Source organism: Cydia fagiglandana, chromosome 15, assembly GCF_963556715.1.
Source record: "Cydia fagiglandana chromosome 15, ilCydFagi1.1, whole genome shotgun sequence".
Classification (NCBI taxonomy): Eukaryota; Metazoa; Arthropoda; class Insecta; order Lepidoptera; family Tortricidae; genus Cydia; species Cydia fagiglandana.
In genome coordinates this window covers 15,244,275-15,251,342 of record NC_085946.1, presented here as the reverse complement: position 1 = coordinate 15,251,342, position 7,068 = coordinate 15,244,275, and the positions used below count along the sequence as shown (strand labels likewise).

Below are 7,068 nucleotides of genomic sequence, written 5' to 3'. Positions count from 1 at the left end.
CCAGCGCCGCTAAAGAAATTTTCACTTCAAAATTTTTTCAGTTAGTTTTGTTCAGTTAGATGCAGTAGGTAGTCAGAAATGGAATTTTATTTGATTTAGAAAATTACTTGCTTGCTTGTTTACGAACCGTAATAATGTAAAGGGGCCCACTGAAGCAGTCCGCCGGACGGTATCGGCCTGTCAGTTGTTCGGAACTGTCAAAATTTTGTTCTAACTGACAAGAGATATCTACCGTCCGGCGGACTGTTAATTAGAGCGGCTACCGCGAAAACCGAAATTCGTAAATTGCGGGGATCTTTCTCTTTTACTCCAGCACTGAGAGAAAAATACTGTTGAGCTAACAATAAAACTTTAACGCCACACAACCCACATTGTTACATTGCTATTGAGTTAACGTTTTTATTGTCGCCAGTTTATTGTTGATATAACAACATTCTGCAACAACTTTTACAATTGTCCAGAACACAATGTCTATTAGCAATGTATACAACGTTGTCATAAAGTCAAAACAAATTTTGTGATTAATTGTTGTCACTCTGACAACAAAAAACTTTGTTAATTTGACAGTAGAGCTGTGTCACTGTAGCAATGTGTACAACGTTGTCATATAATCAAAACAAGTTTTGTGACATATTGTTGTCAGCGTGACAACAAAGATGTTGTCGATTTGGCTGCAAAACTGTGTCACTTTAGCAATATTTTGTGTGATACGCATATATTGTTGTCAGTATGACAACATAAATGTTGTCGATTTGGCTGCAAAACTGTGTCACTATAGCAATATTTTGTGTGATACGCATATATTGTTGTCAGACTGACAACATGAATGTTGTCGAATTGGCTATATAACTGTGTCACTACAGCAATATGTTGTGTGATACGCATATATTGTTGTCAGTCTGACAACATAAATGTTGTCGATTTGGCTGCAAAACTGTGTCACTTTTGCAATATTTTGTGTGATACGCATATATTGTTGTCAGACTGACAACATAATTGTTGTCGATTTGGGTACATAACTGTGTCACTATAGCAATATGTTGTGTGACACGCATATATTGTTGTCAGTCTGACAAAATAAATGTTGTCGATTTGGCTATATAACTGTGTCACTATAGCAATATGTTGTGTGGCACGCATATATTGTTGTCAGACTGACAACAAAAATGTTGTCGATTTGGCTGCAAAACTGTGCCACTAAAGCAATATGTTGTGTGGCACGCATATATTGTTGTCAGTCTGGCAACATAAATGTTGTCGATTTGGCTACATAACTGTGTCACTATAGCAATATGTTGTGTGGCACGCATATATTGTTGTCAGACTGACAATAAAAATGTTGTCGATTTGGCTGCAAAACTGTGCCACTATAGCAATATGTTATGTGACACGCATATATTGTTGTCAGCCTGACAACATAAATGTTGTCTATTTGGCAGCGGACGGTGTTACTGTAGCGATACATTGTGAGACACACTAAATGTATTGAATATATCAATATCAATATATTAATATATTCAATATATCGTCAGGTGACAAGCAAAAGTCACTAATTACAAAATAAAATAAACAAAAATCGACCTTCTTTTAGTACTAATATGGTTCACTATGGCTATGAACTTGTGGTGGTAATTAGTGAGTTTTGCTTGTCACCTGACGATATTATGTGTGTCGCACAATGTATCGTTACAGTGACACAGCTCCGCTGCCAAATAGACAAGATTTATGATGTCAGACTGTCAACAATATATACGTGTCATACAAAATATTGCTATAATGACACAGTTTTGCAGCCAAACCGACAACATTTTTGTTGTTAGAGTGACAACAATATATGCGTGTCACACAACATATTGTTATAGTGATACAGTTATGTAGCCATATCGACAACATTTATGTTGTCAGAGTGACAACAATATATGCGTGTCACACAACATATTGCTATAGTGATACAGTTTTGCAGTCACAGATCTGCTGTAAAATTGACAACATTTTTGTTTTCAGAGTGCCTCTTAACACAGGTATTTGTTACTTAAAAAGAGGCGCCAACACACAATTGTATAAGTAATTCTAAAACCGAATAAACATTTTTTCATTTTCATTTTTAATTTTCAGTGACAACAATATTATATTATGTGTGTCTCACAACGTATTGCTACAGTGATACAATATACCTATATTATGTGAGAGCAAGCTACTTTTTAATATGCCAGCAACTGTAATTAATACCAATAACATGTTGCTAAGCTGTCCACACTGATCTGTGAACACAGCATTTAGTTAGCTATTCCAACAAATCTGTTGGTGCTACCCTATCAATAGTCACTCACTCTTCAGACTGTCATCATAGCGATGAGAAAAAGGCAGCTTAAATTATAAAATGTATGAAAAAGTATTCTTCAAAAATCATGCAAGTTGTTTAGTTTTGTGTTATGCCTTAGATATGAACAATACTTAATACATTTTTTTTAATATATACTTTCGCAAATAGCATTATTCATTAAGGTACCTAATAAACTTTTTAAATCTGACAGATAAATAACAAACACTGAATAGCCTTTAATCCTGAATGAGAGCCTGAATCTACATTATCAGACAGTGAAATAAACAAAATATATATCTTGCAATATTTTAAAGGATTATTCATAATTTTAGCTGCCATTTTTTATTGCTATAGCTATAACAGCGCTTTCTGTTCATGGATACAACTACTAGCGCAGACAAGCGGAAGTCTCTTTCTAGCAGAAGACGATAGAAAGAGACTTCCGCTTGTAAATTGTAACTTACAGCTAGCCCCCTTATAATATCGGCCCCTGAAGACGTTTGGTAAGGTAGGCACAACTGGTTAGTTGCAATAGATAGCTAAAATACTATGTTTACAGAGTTGACAGCTTAAAACAACGCGACGTTATGTAATGACTAAAACAATTACTTACATTACTAGAAACTATTTAAATAAAACAATTAATTGGCGGTGATTAAAAAGAAATTTGCCCTCTATGTTCTATGTTCTAGGAGGGAAATGCAAAAATAGTGAATAAAACATTAACTTGTACATTCATGTGTATTTATTTCAAAGATACTTTTACTAATCACTAAGTAATTAGGTAACAGCAGTTGAGGCTCCAGGCCTCTAGAAAATAACATAACATGGTCCTTTGTTACATGTACCTACCTACAATATTACCGACCTCAAATAACAGCACATTCAAAAATATAAAAAGCGTTTTTTGGACCACTCTAAAGTCCACATAGATAATAATAATAATTTTCTTTATTAAGGCTTCGGCACATTAAAAAGCAAGGCAGAAACAGCGCGGGGCGGCGCAGTTTGAGAGCTGAGCTGAGTTGAGTGACTTGCGACGGCGGCAGCGACAACCATAGGTGGGAACGAAAGGTCCGATCGCTGTTTCGCTCCAACCTATGGTTATCGCTGCCGCCGTCGCAAAGCACTGAATGTCGTGGCCGAGCCGAAAGGGTTGTTGCTAATTGAAAAACAACGGAAACGTATGAGCTGAGTGTCAGCTTTAGTTTATTTAGACCATACATTTGCGTTGTTTTCCGGATTGGGTTGAAGTTATACAATGACGTCAATGACCCTGTGGGGCCGCGCAAACTGTCATAATGGCTGTAGTAATAAAGCGGGTCAAACGCGGTTGCGGACAGTTGCGTTTTTAAGGGTTGATTTCCTGCTAACGGTGGTATCGGTCAAGCGGACCAATAAATAATGTTGTAGGTATGGGACACCGCACAGCGATACTCATGTCTGCGCGGCAGATCTATCAGCGTCGCTTTGCGGCGTTTCATAGAGCATTGTGCTTATTCCTGCATGTGACCGACGCGTCAGAGACCAACATCAGCGTGTATAGGAGGAATGGTTTATTAGTACAGCGGCGAAACTGCTTTCAATATGCCGGAACCTTTAATGGGAACAGTAACAGTAGTAATGAGTACACTTAATTACATTACAATGGCTTACGCAAAAAACATATTTCATAGTCAGCCCACCATGACTCATATTGATGAGATTGCAAGGAAAATGATACTGCATAGTGTCATAATCAAGATATACGGGCTCATCTTCGGAAGGAGCATCTTGATCACGGTATGCAAAGTAATGATCATCAAAGTTGTAACTTATTTATGATAAAAAGCCATGTGCTTCCTCAACCGAATAAAACTGCCAAAGGAAGTGTTGCATACCTACCGCACAAGTAGTCATTTTCCTTTTTTCTACAATATTCTTGCAAAGAAAGTGTAGCTGCTTTATCCCCTTGGACGTCAAGAACGCCGTGTTAATGTCAACGCAACTGTATCAAGCTAGGTATTATCAAATAAGGTTTATTAGTAAATTAGTTTAATGGCGCGAGACACTTATCAAAAGGCGTTTAAAAGTTTGATCAAGCGAATTTAATAGCGAAAGTAGTTCTCTTAATGGAACTCCTTCAGAGTCAAACTTAGATTTCATCTGAAATATGGCCCGTTGGATAAACATCCAACAAGGTGCAGCTACCTTAGGGTACGCTAAGTCCAATGCCCAGTATAAATTATACGTCACCTTTATAGTCTCACAATACTTGGTATCTTAGCCCTCCAGCAGTGGTAACAATTTCATACGTGTGTATATTAGCCCATGAAGGTCCGACCGCAAGTATGTGTGGTTGATTCTATGCCTTTTGAGAGGTTGAATGCCTCTTGTTGAGGGCAATATGTGGCAATCTCTGACGCTGCTGCAACGCGCGCCAGGAAACCAGTGCTTGCCTCGTGCCTTGACAGCCTCCACACTTTTTTTTTTCGGTACTGCGATAGTGTGCATTTGCCGGAGCAAAGCAACAATTCCCAGCAACGCGGTTGAATTTGCTTGTTCCTCACCAACTGCAAAACAATCAAATGCAACCATTTATAATACATTACCTATACATATATTATGACCAATAGCTTAACTTTCATGCTGGGCTGAGAGACAAAGATAACCATAGAATGTTCCAGCTGCTTTACCTACTGCATACCTACTGTAAAAATCAGTAAAGGGACATGGATTGGACCGTGGGCGATAGACTGATAACCTGTCACCGCGTGCCGATTTTGATGAAAAATTTAGTTTATATTTATAGTTCACAATCCTATTGTGAAAATTAAAAATTCCATAATCACAAAAATTACCAAAATATCGCTTAGGGGACACTTGGACTCGAACTTAGCTGGCAACGTTGCGTTTTTAGTGATTTCAAGACTGAAAAGTGTTTTAATAAAAATAAAAGACAGATTTTCCATTTTAACGCGGAATATCCTCTTAAGACTAATGAAAACAGTTTTTACCTTTGGTTCGAAGTATCCTTCCCTATTATAATCTTGCAACGCCTGTGGAGGCTGTGGAGGCTGCACAGGTGTGGCCGGTATCGTAGGTGGTTGCACAGGTGTGATCTGTTGTATAGTGGGCTGTACACTTGGTCTGATCTCTAATGGAGTACCCTGAAAAAAAAAATGTTAAGTAGGTACAGTCACCGGCAGAAATATCTGCCAAGCTGTTCAAATGATTTAAAATCTTTACCCACCAAATTTCCGTTACCCACCCAGAATTCTTTTTTTAAGGATTAAGATTCAAAATACATACCTCAAGAGTTCCATTTGGTCCTAGAATTAATATACTTTGCCTTTCAGGCAAAGCTACTGGCACTGGGCTGCTACATGCGCTGGACGTTGGAGAGAACAGTCCGGGGTCATTCATAAAAGGGGCGTTCTGAAAAAAAGAAACATTTTTAAGAATTCTGTATTATGCTTAAATTTTATTTATTTTCTCAAAAGAAATTGTACATTTCACTTCATGAGAATATATACTTATTAAAATAAAAATAAATCAGTGAGCATCGCAAGTTATACAAAACAAACAAAACCCAAAACCAAAAACAATAACAAATTAAATTAAATTAAGACTTTTTTGTCACAATAACAAGTAAATAGAGTCTGTGCGGAAAGAGAAGAGTCGTGAAATGTAGGGGAGCCCATACATTTCACGACTCTTCTCCTTCCGCACAGACCCTAGCAGGTGGCATTATAAAAGTCCAGAAACTTACACGTAAAATGTAGTTAACAAGCTCATTTTAAAGAAAATCCATTAATACAAAACTTGTTATTTCAAATTTTAAATCTTTTATATTTTTTACATAACTCGTAGAACCGATGGTGAGTGGCGACCGTGTCTACGGAGCTGTCATTAAGGTAGCGAGACTGAACGCAGTCACCACATTATATAGTTACATAAATACGTCAAGGTGTCAGGATTATTTATGTACCTACCTGCCAACCAAGGTAGCTGTTGTCGTGAAACGTGTGATAATAGGCGTGTAATCGTGATATGCCAAATATGATATGGTCTTATGCTGATATCCTAATATGGGCCGCTTAACTAAAGATACATATATCTCACGTCTATTGCGAAAGTTTTAAATATAATAAAGATACTTACTTAAAATGTCCTCCTCTGCTATGAAGAGGCGCCTGTCGAAGTGTCACCTTGGGATCGCGGCGAGGCGAGGTCCGCGGCGATGGAGCACGGCACGGCACGTGGGGCGGCCTACGCGGGAGCTCAGGGCCCACCGCTTGGCTTCGCGCCACCGCTGCAGCACCCCAGCCTCGGGCGCATCAGAGCCACACGCCTGGGAACCCTAACCCTACGGGGAGCTCGAAGATGCCTATCGGCGCCTTCCATAGGCGCATGGCGGCAGCCTCCTATCTATTCAAGCGATAGCGCCATAACCTTCAGCCTACTCTCGAGTAGATGGCGATCTAACAGTTTTAATCTTCTGTTGAAAGATGGCAGTAAATGTACTGTGACTACATAATTTACCACGACGGAATCTCTATACACTCTATTCTCTTTGCTACTACTCAACCAGACTAACAACTGAACTACAAAACTATAGCTGCTACGGAAAATCTTCAATAATAATACTACTATTTAACTACTAAAAAAAATTACCAACTTTATGTCTAATTTTCTCTAATGAAGATCTCAGTCTTATTTTGTCTGCAACTTTTGTTGTCAGTTCAGACAACTCCTCATCATTT

General features: G+C 38.3%; 1 long non-coding RNA gene across 1 annotated transcript; it reads right to left on the bottom strand.

The window, feature by feature from the left end:
• Positions 1–4,252: 4,252 nt before the first annotated feature.
• Positions 4,253–5,708, bottom strand: LOC134671122 (uncharacterized). Its single transcript, XR_010099186.1, has 3 exons — positions 5,615–5,708; positions 5,320–5,472; positions 4,253–4,875 (listed from the first exon to the last, which is right to left on the bottom strand). It is a non-coding gene; the product is annotated as an uncharacterized LOC134671122 (long non-coding RNA).
• Between the last annotated feature and the right edge of the window lie 1,360 nt (positions 5,709–7,068).